This window comes from Myotis myotis, unplaced genomic scaffold, assembly GCF_014108235.1.
Source record: "Myotis myotis isolate mMyoMyo1 unplaced genomic scaffold, mMyoMyo1.p scaffold_m19_p_3, whole genome shotgun sequence".
Taxonomy (NCBI): Eukaryota; Metazoa; Chordata; class Mammalia; order Chiroptera; family Vespertilionidae; genus Myotis; species Myotis myotis.
Genome location: NW_023416335.1, coordinates 95009451 through 95021658, shown reverse-complemented (window position 1 = coordinate 95021658; position 12208 = coordinate 95009451).

Sequence of the window (12208 nt, the reverse complement as noted above, 5' to 3'; positions counted from 1 at the left end):
ATACTTTTCTCATTAAGGAGCAAGCACTGTGGGATCTCTTCTCACACATCCTTGTCTACACATCCTTTATCCCAGGCTGTGTGAGAAGACAAACAAGGGTATGGCTCTCTTCAAGAGGCCTAAAGCTGACTGATTCTCTTGTTTGATTAAAAGAGTGGGATATGTAATGCCTTTTTTAAAATAAAGAATATGGATGGAGAAATGTAGATATCATATCAGAATATGGTAACATGAGACATAAAAATGTATACACAGTGATCCATAAAAACTGTACCTCGAAAGTATCTTGAATAATTTAACAATACAACACTCTATAAACATAAAGATATTTTTATGAATCTCTATATTCATTACAGCTTAAATGAACATAGAGTAACTTATGAAATAGTATAGTCATAAAAACAAAATAAAAAGAAAAATTAAGACCAGCTACAATTTGCAGGTCCCAGTGCCAAATGAAAATGTTGGGCATCATGTTAAAAATTATTAAGAACTTCAAGATGGTGACAACAGAGCATTAAACCTTGTGTGGTGCTCTTCTAAGCATGGGATCTGGTGGGATTTCATGAAGTTGGGCCTGATAAAAACATAGAAAATGTTTACAATATGCTAAATGGGAAATAGAACAAATGAAGTAAGTGTACCATGATTATCATTATTTAGAACCTATATGCACATGCCAAGAGTCTGGGAATTAACTCCAAATAACCAAAATAAGTGTTAAGGTGGTAAGATCATAGAGTTTTAGAAAAATCTTCTATAATCTTTTTATTCTATAATTTTGGGGATAAAAAGTTATTGTTTTAAACAAAGCAGATAGGATAGGAATTGATATCTAGAGAAAAAAGGATAATGAATGATGAGGTACAGGTCTCTGCAGAGCTGAATGTCTCCTATGACGATGTCCCTGCCATTCCTATTGGGTTTCCCCAGTGTGGTCAGTGGTCACAGGAAGACATTGTCTGGGTACCATTCTACATATGGCCACATGTTGGTGAACATAATTATCCTGCATTGTCTTGGTCAAGAGTCTACCTGATCCAGGTATTTACCTGAAAGCATACCTGAAGAGTTTTCATTCAAGTCCAGTAAGACAACAAAAAGGATTGGTCAAGAATGATAAGGCACAAACTATGAAATCAACTAAGTTGTTATTATAAGACATAAACTTAATAGTTCAAAAAAAGTGTCTCAATCCTGGTTCTAACTCTCCTGCTTTGGTGCTGTCAAGTGATCCTCTGGGTCTCATACAGCTCTGTGCCCTATATCATCTATATCCAGGTTTCTCCTGGCCTTTCTATTCATGAGAACACTTGCCCTTTTGGTGCAGCAGTTGCACAACTGACAATTAGAGTATACTGATGGGTCCCAGCCTGGGTGTGCTGGTGTGTGGAACTGCTGCCATGTGTGGGATATGAACAAATTCTGGGAGCCAGCCAGGCCTCTTACCTAGAACTTTCTCCAAGAACTAGCAAAGCCAGGGTGGAAAAACCAACACATAATCTTTTAGGAAAGTTGCAAAATAAGACCAAAAAGTGCATTAAGCTGTGGGGTCATGTATTTTGCCTGGATCAAGGCCATCAGGCATGGGGTTCATTTAATAAGCCTATAAGTGGGGATCAATGTTTCAGACCAGACCAGCCTTCCCCAGAGAATTCTGCAGGACAGTTCTCCTTTGATGTTGTCCTTCCTGTGCTTTAAGAAAAGCCTGCAGGCCCAGGCTCAATGATTGAGCACTGACCTATGAACCAGGTCACAGTTTGATTCCTAGTTGGAGCACATGCCCAGCTTGCAGACATGATCCCCAGTCAGGGGTGTGCAGGAGGCAACCGATCAATGATTCTCCTCGTTGATGTTTGTATCTCTCCCTCTCTGAAATCAATAAAAAATATATATTAAAAAAGAAAAGCCTACAAGCCCTGGCTGGTGTGGCTCAGTGGGAGAGCGTTGGCTTTGGACACTGAAGGGTCATAGGTTTGATTCCAGGTCAAAGGCACGTACCTGGGTTGCAAGTTTGTTCCCTGGTCCAGGTCAGGACATGGATAATTTTCTCTCTCGCCATCCCTCCCTTCCATTCTCTAAAAATCAATGGAAAAGAATATCCTCTGGTGAGGATTAAAAAAAGCACCCTCTGGCTGTCCCCCCCCCCCCGCCCCAAAAGAAGAGCCTATGAACATAGAAATTGCTAATAGCTATACAGTGCTACCATATTTGGACTTTGTAGGTGATTTAATTTTTACCACATTGACACTGCACAAGGTGAACCCAACACAACTGTGTGGACCCGGCCAGCTGCTTCCTAATAGCTGACTGCATACTGCTATGTCAGTCAGAAGAAATAACAAGCAGGATAAAGGATCCAGCACACCCTCTACCTCCAAGGACCATGCCCATACCATTCCCTTTCTCCTTCCCTTACCCCACAGTAACTTATCCACCAACCTTTAAGTGACTCCTTGAGACTTGCAACCAGGGGAGTGATAGGCAGTGGCAGCTCATCCTGTGCTAACCCCCTGAACCTATTTTCAAGGCTTTTTTGACTTCCCAGTGAGCATGCCGGCCATTGTCTCTCTTGACTGGCCCCCTCCTCATTTGGAGTGTATCTTCAATAAACACCACTTTGCTTTACTTTTGTTTTTGTTGACCTTAAAATCTTTTCTGTGTTAAGGAGAAGAACCGAGGTCCCAGCCAGTAACCCCAATTGCTAGCAATGCTGTCACAGTACTTGTGTTTAAGTACCCTTATTTTACTTAGTAATGGCCTCAAAGTTCAAGAGTAGTAATGCTGGCAATTTAGATATGCCAAAGAGAAGCCGTAAAGTGCTTCCTATAAGTGAAAAATGCAATATGATATTTTGAGAGAGAAACCACATTCACATAACGTTTATTATTTATTGTTGCTAATCTTTTATTGTGCCTTATTTATAAATTAAACCCTATTGTAGGTATGTATGTATAGAAAAAAAACATAGTGTGTGTATATATATGGTTTATATCCTATACTAGAGGCCCAGTGCATGAAAATTCATGCACTGGGGGCAGGGGGTCCCTAAGCCAACCCTGCCCCCTCTCACAGACCGGGAGCCCTCAGGGATGTCCTACTGACTGCTTAGGGGGAGAGGGCCTAAGCCACAGTCTGGCCTCCCTCTGCAGAAGGCGACCGGGCCGATCAGGGAAAGGCATTGCCACATCACCCCACTGCTACTGCTCCCACTGCTGGCCACCGTGACTGCTGGCCCTCAGCCCTCACTTCTTAGTGCTGGCCCCACCCCCCACCCACTGGTGGGTGGGGGGCAATCTGGGGCCAGTCCGGCTTGGGGAGGGGCTGTGGGAGGCTGAGGCACACCAGATCGCACCCTGTCCAGCCTCTGCAGAGGCATGGTGCCAGGACCGGGCCCATGCCACTGCCTCTGCGGAAGGGGCAGCACTGGGACCTGGTCTGTGGAGCCCCCTCTCCCACTGCCTCTGCAGAAAGGGTGTTGGCACTGGACCAGCCCACATCAAGGCTTCTCCCACGCTGCCTCTGCAATAGGGGCTGCAGCACCGGACTGGCCTGCGCTGCCACCTCTCCCACACTGCCGCCTCTCGCACCCTGCCGCATCTCCCGTGCCACTGGCCCTTGGCCCTCACAGCCACTGCGGCTTTGTCTGGAAGGACATCCAGAAGGATGTCTGGAAGACTTCCGGTCAATCTGGTCTAATTAGCATACTACCCTTTTATTAGTACAGGCAGTCCTCGGGTTACGTTGGAGATCTGTTCCCACAGCACGACATAATGCAATTTTCGCTATAAGTTGGAACGCACCTACATAAGCACCTACGTCACTCACATGGAGCACATACACAGCAGTAATGAAGTGAAACAGTAAAAAAAATTTAAAAGAAAGATAACAATTCCTGACCTTTACTTGTGGTAAATAAATAATAAAAAACATAAAGCACATATGTCGAAATGATGGAACTTCTTTTTTATTTTTTTATAAATAAATGGGAGATGGCGACATAACCACGAAACGACATACGTTGAATCCAACATAACCCGAGGACTCCCTGTATAGATAATAAAAGGCTACTATGCAAATTGACTGAACGGCAGAACGACCGGTCGCTATGATGCACACTGACCACGAGGGGGCAGACGCTCAATGCATTTCCACTGGTAGTCCATGCACTCCCAAAGGGGGAGAGTCGCTCAGCCAGAAGCCAGGCTCATGGCTGGTGATCGCAGTGGTGGTGGCGGGAGCCTCTCCCACCTCCACGGCAGTGCTAAGGATGTCTGACTGCTAGCTTAGGCCCATTCCCCACAGGGAGCGGGCCTAAGCCGTCAGTCAGACATCCCCTGAGGGCTCCCAGACTGTGAGAGGGTGCAGGCCGGGCTGAAGGACCCCCCCCTCCCCAGTGCACAAATTTCATGCACCAGGCCTCTAGTATTTATATATATTTACTTATAATTCATGCACTGGTAGGGTCCCTAGCAGCTGCTGGATTCTGGCTGCTGGCTGCTGGCTGGGTACTTCCTCCTTTCCCCTGGCCACCTGCCAGCACCAGGGCCTCCCTTCCCCTGGCCACCTGTTGTCACTGCCCGGGGCCTCTCTCCCTTCCCTGGCCAGCCTGCCTCCTGGTCAAACTCCCAGAAGAACTCTAGTTAAGGGGGAAATTTGCATACTATGCTTTTATTATATAGGAGTAGAGGCCTGGTGCACAAATTCATGCATGGGTGGGGTCAATTGGGGGCAGGGCCAGCCAGGGGGAGGGGCAATGTGTGGTTGGCCAGCAGGCCCTTCCCCCTGGTCGAACTCCCGGTTGAACTCCTGGTTGAAGGGACAATTTGCATATTAACCTTTTATTATATTGGATATTTAGGCATACACTGGGGGTCTTGAGAAGTATCCCTCATGGATAAGGGGGGGCTTACTGTACACCAACACATTCAACTATTGTGAAAGTGTTATGAAGGGAAGTGGGGCAGGGCTGTAAAATGGAGAGTGAGGTCCATGAAACAGCAGGGAACATTTTGCAAGTAGTATTAACAAGAGTTAAGTTAAAATTACTCAAAGCAGAGAACTCTAACTTTTCCAAAAGTATTACTCTTAGGTAAAAATGAAAAACTGACATTGAATTAATTATATATTCTATGTAAATTAACATAAAAACTCAATTTTTAGGGATTAGACATTATTAGGAATAGGCATTGTTATGATTAATATGTATTTTCATGCTTATTTGTATATTCATATGTCTGTATTTTTAAATGTTTGCAAAATTAGTGATCTTAAAACAAATGACTCATGCAAACATAAAAAAAGATGATTACCTCACAGGTGCTCAGATTTAACTCTTTATATAATTGCAGACTCTCTAGGAAATTATCACACACTGAAAGCTACATGTAGTCAGTAGGATGATAACTCTTCCCTGCCCCCCCACCCCCATTTTATTCCCTATAATCTGTGAATGTGACCTTATTTGGAAAAAGGGTCTTTGCAGATATAATTAAATTAAGCTCTTGAGATGTGATTACTGTGGATTTTTTCGGTGGGTCCTACATCCAATGATGAGTGTCCTTATCAGACACAGACACAGACACAGACACAGACACAGACACAGACACAGACACAGACACAGAAAAAGGCCATGCAAATACTATGAACAAAGATGGGAGTGCTGACCTGCAAGAAAGGAACACTTGGACTCAGTGGAGCTGAAGCAGCAAGTAAGGATTTAAGAGCCTTTGGAGGGAGTATGTCTCTGGCAACACCTAGATGTCATACTGTGGCCACCAAATCTGTGACAAAATAAATGTTTGTTCTTTAAGTCATCAAGTTTTTATTATTTGTAATGGCAGCACAAGGAAACTAACACACTGTATAAGAACAAAAATGATCAGGTTTGAAAATGAGGGCTAGTATGGCTCCCAAGATACTGAGATAAAACATCTATATTAGGGTTCAACCAGTAGGACATAATATTAAGAGATTTGTTGGAAGGAATTGGTTTACAAATTATAGGGGTTGGCTAAGCAGAGGGCAGGCCAGACCCCTTGGCACAGGTTGATGCTGCTGCCCACAGGTGGACTTTCTTCTTCCTTAGGGAAACCTCAGCTCAGCTATTAAAACCTTTCAACTGTTGTACAGCATAGGGAATCTATCTATATAATACAGGAATATGCAAATTAGCTGGGACGCCCTAACATCACGACCAAACAGCAGTGACCTGAGGCTGCATGGTGCCTGGCCGGGGCAAGAGACCTCAGGCCATGCTCCCAGCCCCACGTAGCTTGACAGGAGACCTCAGGCTGTGCCCCCCCCCCAGACCCAGTGCTGGGCTGGGGGACCTCAGGCTGTGCCCCCTGTCTCCCAGGGTTTGATGGGGGATCTCAGGCCATGCCCCTCACCTGGTGGGGCTTGACAGGGGACCTCAGGCTGTGCACTCCCTCACCCCAGTGCTAGGCCGGGGGAGCTCAGGCTGTGCCCCCTGCCCTGTGGGGCTTGACAGAGGACCTCAGGCTGAGCCCCCTACCCCGGCGCCAGGCCTAGGGATCTGAGGCTGCGCCCCTCACCCGGCAATGGGCTAGGAAACCTGAGGCTGTGCCCTCCACCCAGAGGGGCTTAACAGGGGTGGGGTCGGCCGGGTCTGGGTCTCACCCAATGGAGGTGGGCCTGGCCAGGTCTAAGTCTCCTATGTTTTCTAAGTGCATACAGGTGGTGGGCAGGGACTTGGCTCTAGGTCCCGCAGCGCACCCCAGGCTCTGACAGGAGGGAGATTTTCATATACATTTTACTAATTTTCTTTCATCCCTCACACTTCTATTATAGAGAAAGGGAAAATAGCAATATTAAAATATTTCCTCTAATTAATTCCCTTTTTATGTGCACGAATTTCGTGCACCAGGCCACTAGTATAGTCAATAATATTGTAATAACTATAACTATGTTTGGTGCCAGGTGGGCACTGGAAATATCAGGGGTGATCACTTTGTAAAGTGTATGATTGTCTAACCACTATGCTGTACACCTGAAACTAATACCAAATAATATTGAATGTAAATTGTAATTGAAAAATAATTTTTAATTTCTTTTAAATGTAAAAAAAATAGAGTTTAGAAAAGAAAAGGGAAAAATAAAAAGAAGGGGTTGGGAGACTTCAATTGTTTGAAGCAGTTCCATCCAAATTGTCTAATTTAATCTCAAAATCAACTTTAATCACATCTGCAAAATACCTTCCCAACATCCCCTAGATTAGTGTTTAATTGAGTAACTAGAGATGGGAGCCTCATCGAGTTGACACATGAGAAAAAAAAACACCACACCATCCCTAAGCTACTGATTCAGGGGGCTGTTTAATGTTGCTGTGCTCAGGTGTGTGCCCTCAAGTTGTTTTCTGGCTTTTTAGCCCAGAAGTCACAGTTTCTGCCAAAAGTTCTGACTGTAACTTTGTCACTCATTGTCCCCATAGAATGCAATCTATAACAAAACTTGGTTAAAAATAGAAACAGTGCCAGGCTGGTGTAATTCAGCAATTGAGCGTGGACCAAGAGGTCATGGGTTTGATTCCCTCTCAGGGCACATACCCGAGTTTTGGGCTCAATCCCCATTACGGGGGTGGGGGGAGGTGGGGGGAGGTGGGGGGAGGGGCATGCAGGAGGCAGTCAATAAATGATGTTTCTCTATCATGGATGTTTCTGTCTCTCTATCCCTCTCCCTTCCTCGCTCTCTAAAAAAAAAAAAAATCAATAATAATTTTAAAAAAGAAATAGTACATCAAGAGAAATCTAACAAAAAAGTAGACTGAAAAGTGAATGGTTCTTTCACTCTCCAAAGGATAGACTTTTCAATTAAAGGATAAAAGATAATTTACCCTCCTTCACACCCTCCTCCCAGGACTGAAAAGCTTGTGTAACAAATGCCCTAGATCAGGGGTGAGCAACCCCTGGCACGCGTGCCAAATATGGCACTCCCATAATTTTTGCTGGCATGCAATTTTTTTTCTTAATATCGACTTTTTTATTTTTCAGATAAATTCAGTGTAGGTGCATCTTAGATTAGTAAATAATTTTACATAACAAGTTACCTTAAAGACCATAGACATGAATTGACGAGAGAGGGAAGAGCAAGTTCTATGCCTCTGCCTTAACTCTCCCTGCCTTCCTAGATCCGACCAGTGTTCTGGTTTCAGCCTCAGATGCAGCAGGTTTTCTTTGACAAGACAACTGCCTCACCTACTTATTCAAAATTTCACTCTATAAAAATGAAACCTTCTCTCTCACTTTGCCCACCAGTACTAACGAAAGGGGAATAAATTTCTATGTTTCTCTCGGCAGCAAAAGTCCCACTGAAAATATCAAATAGATTCATAGTTTTCTGTTGGACTATCAGTGTACATGTATACATTAAAAAATAAATGTATTTTTCATCACCATATATTGTGTTTTTGTCGCTTGAATGAATTTTATTATTTCTTCAAGGTTCTTCACATACGTACACCTTAAGAGATATCAAGTAGGCATAACATGTTCTCAAAAAATTAGGGTTGGCATGCAGAAGAATTGTGAGTTAGAGATTTTGCTGGTTTTGGCACGCACTCACAAAAAGGTTGCCCACCCCTGCCCTAGATTCATGAGCATCATAACATTTTTATCTTCAGGGCTAAAAATAAAGAGTTGTTGCCCAAGAGGAAGGGGTCAAACAAAGTTGATTCTGCTAGGGTTTTCAGTGTGCAATTTAGGCAAGAGGTTGCAAGTTGGTGGCAGTAGCCTGGGGACAAGAGCCAGCCCACCTAAGGATGGAAGAGCAGAAAGCTGGAAAGAGCTGAGTACTGAAAGACATCACAGAACAGCCAAACTAATGCCAATCACTGCCTAATCTTCAAATTCTGCTTATGTGGGAAAACCAATGAGATTGCATTGGGGTAAAACCAGTTTTTGTGAGTTTTCCATTATTTACGGAATAAGAAGTGAGACTTGTCAGACAAAAACAATACCTACCACAGTTTGACCTACCAATCTCAACAGGTTGTTATGTGAGTTAAATGAACTAATACATCTATTCACAAGATACTAAAATAAGATATTTTAATGCAATGCTTTGCACATAACAGCTACCCAAGAAATTAGTGCTTAATTGCTCTGAATTAGACCCCAACACACATTAAGCAGTTTACTTGTTTTTGTCTGTCTTTTCCTTACATAAGAGTAAATAAAAGAAACATTTGAGATCAAAATATTTGTATGGTTTGATTAAGGAAAGCAATGATAGATTTTATTTTTCACAAAAAGGAGAGAACACTATTGTTTGTGAATTTGCAATTTTCATCTAAATATGCATTTCCACTTAATGACAGACTTTGAAAAAGGAATTAAGCAAGTTGTAGAGATTTTCACAATGCCATGAAAAATGCAGACTTTGAACAATTGATTTGCTGGCTCATTTTGTGTAAACCAGGAGGGAAGTATGGATTCATTAGATATGGAAACTAGAAAAATCATAGTATTCCCCTAGTGAACTTTGGAAGGTCATCAAAGACCATCTCTGCTTCAGGCCAGCCTAAATCTACCGCCCACCCCCCCCCTCCATGGGAGATAAGAGTTGGCCTAGCCTGTCATGCCACCTGTTCCTCATTAATCAGGATGACATCCAGAGTCATATGTGCCCTTTGGAATTCTGGAAGGCAGCCTGGTGTATGATGATGGCATTTTTTCTTGGATCATGAAAATGAAATTTATTTAGTCAAGTTGCATTAGCAGATGTGACTTCATGTGAACCTTGGAAAGTTGCCTCCCATTATCTGTTATGTCATTATATACACTTTACTGGTTCATAAAGATCTATTTGCCAAAATAACAACTCTTTGAGAAAGATTAACATTAACTGGAGGCAGTTATCATAGTGATTAAGCACAGAAACTATTCCTTGATTAAATGTCAAATTTCACCACTTAACTGTGTGGCCTCATGAGAGTTATCATCCATTCTGTGTTAGAATTTCCTTATTTATTCAGGGGTTGTTTTCATCATGTTGTTTTTTCTATATTTTATGATGCCTTGACTTCTTGGGGGTCTCACCATTTGGTTGGGGAGAGACTGCCATCCCAGGGCTAGTGAATTCCTATAGATAATTGAACAGCTTCCCTGAGAGTGTGCCTTTCATATGAAAACCAACTAATTCAAAGTCATATACCCAACTATCTCCTTTATCTAACTCTCACACACCAAGCCAATATTTCCCCTACCGTAAGTCACCTACAGGCCAGGTCCTGGACAACTAGATACCACCTTTGTAACACAGAACCCATCAAAATTATATAAAGTATCCAATTCTAAATTTGCTCAAACTTGCCTCCCTTGCTTTACCCATTCCTTCTTGCAGAAACCATAATAAAGACTCTGAGCCATGCATTCTTCTGTGCTCCTTCTGCCTCCCTACTGACCCTGGTGCTTCTCCATGTGGTCCTGTGTAGCATGGAATGCCTTTCAATGGCACTGACCTCTATGTGTTATCATTCAGTCACCTTGACAAATAAACCTGGGTTCAGGGAGATAGGGATGGTTTCTGCCTCCAGGGCTAGTAAGGAGATTAAGCAGCTTAATGCATGAAAAGCGAGAACAACAGGGCTGGGTGCTTTGTGAGCTCTCATGGGTTAGCTATTACTTACCCATCCCATGCTGCTCCCTCTTCTAAGACAGAGTATAGAACAGCTCCTCACTACCACCTATCTTATCTAGGTTCTAGTGATCACAGACTCTCTGACTCCAATACTATGTCTTGTCCTAAAAATACACTTCTTCCTCCTTCCTGATTCCCAGTCTCCTCTTAAAAGACTATATTACTTGGTAGACCAAGGCCTAGAGTACACATTTCTTCTTAAGAGGACCTGGGGCTACACCCATCTCCTCCTCTGTTCAGCACACATACCGGTCCCAAGGCCCTTTGGTGGTTCAATCATGCACTTCTACAAGCTATCAACAACAATGTAGAATATATTATTTCACACAATAACATTTTCAATCAAATAGCTGCAGCAGCTACTGACAATTTATTAGTTTCCTATGAGCCAATGATTTATTCACTTTCATTTAAATATTACTCATAGACAACTCTCAGATGCAAGTATCATTTTAGAAGTAAGAAAAACATTGCACAGAGAATTTAAGTAATCTAGCTGTTGAGTGGCTGAGACAGATTTTAAACCCAGGTCTGCCCTTTTCACATTGCTTGTGTAAGCTTCTATTAATGTTGTTGCGATAGATATTGTCATTATTGTTATTGGTGTTATTGTTCTCAATATTACTGTTATTGTTTCTATATCATGGCCAAAATTACAGAAGTAGCTTTTTAAAAATTTAAATTCTTTAGTGCTGAAAGTATTACATATCTCTGCTTTTCCCCCCACCCTAGTACATGTCACTGCCCTCCTACTATCTGTGCCTGTGGTTATACTAGAGGCCCGGTGCATGAAATTCATGCACATGGCGGGGGGGCAGGGGGGACCCTCAGCCCAGTCTGCGCCTCTCACAGTCCAGGAGCTCTCAGGAGATGTCCCCAGGGGTAGTGGTCAGCAAACTCATTAGTCAACAGAGCCAAATATCAACAGTACAACGATTGAAATTTCTTTTGAGAGCCAAATTTTTTAAACTTAAACTATATAGGTAGATACATTGTTATTAACTTAATTAGGGTACTCCTAAGCTGGCCTTTGATAAAAATGTCCTCAATCTGATTGAGGTACATTCGCTGAGGTTGACCCCTTCCAACTCTCCCATTCACACTCGTCTTGTATACTTGATTCATCTATCTCCTTTCGTTCATCTTCTCTATATATCCACCCCCCACTTCTTCTAATGCCACTTCTTCAAAATAGACTCGCCCAGGCTGAAAAACAACTTCTGAGCATGGGCCACGAAGTTTCAATCACACTGTATGTGTGCGCCCGCATGTGGTATTTTGTGGAAGAGCCACACTCAAGGGGCCAAAGAGCCGCATGTGACTCGCGAGCTACGGTTTGCTGACCACTGGCCTAAGCCATCAGGTGGACATCCTTAGTGCTGCTGCTGAGGCTGGAGAGGCTCCCACCACCACCCCTGCGCTTGCCAGTCATGAGGCCAGCTTCTGGCTGAGCAGCGCTTCCCCCGTGGGAGCTCACTGACCACCAGGGGGCAGCTCCTGCATTGAGCGTCTGCCCCCTGGTGGTCAGTGCACGTCATAGTGACTGGTT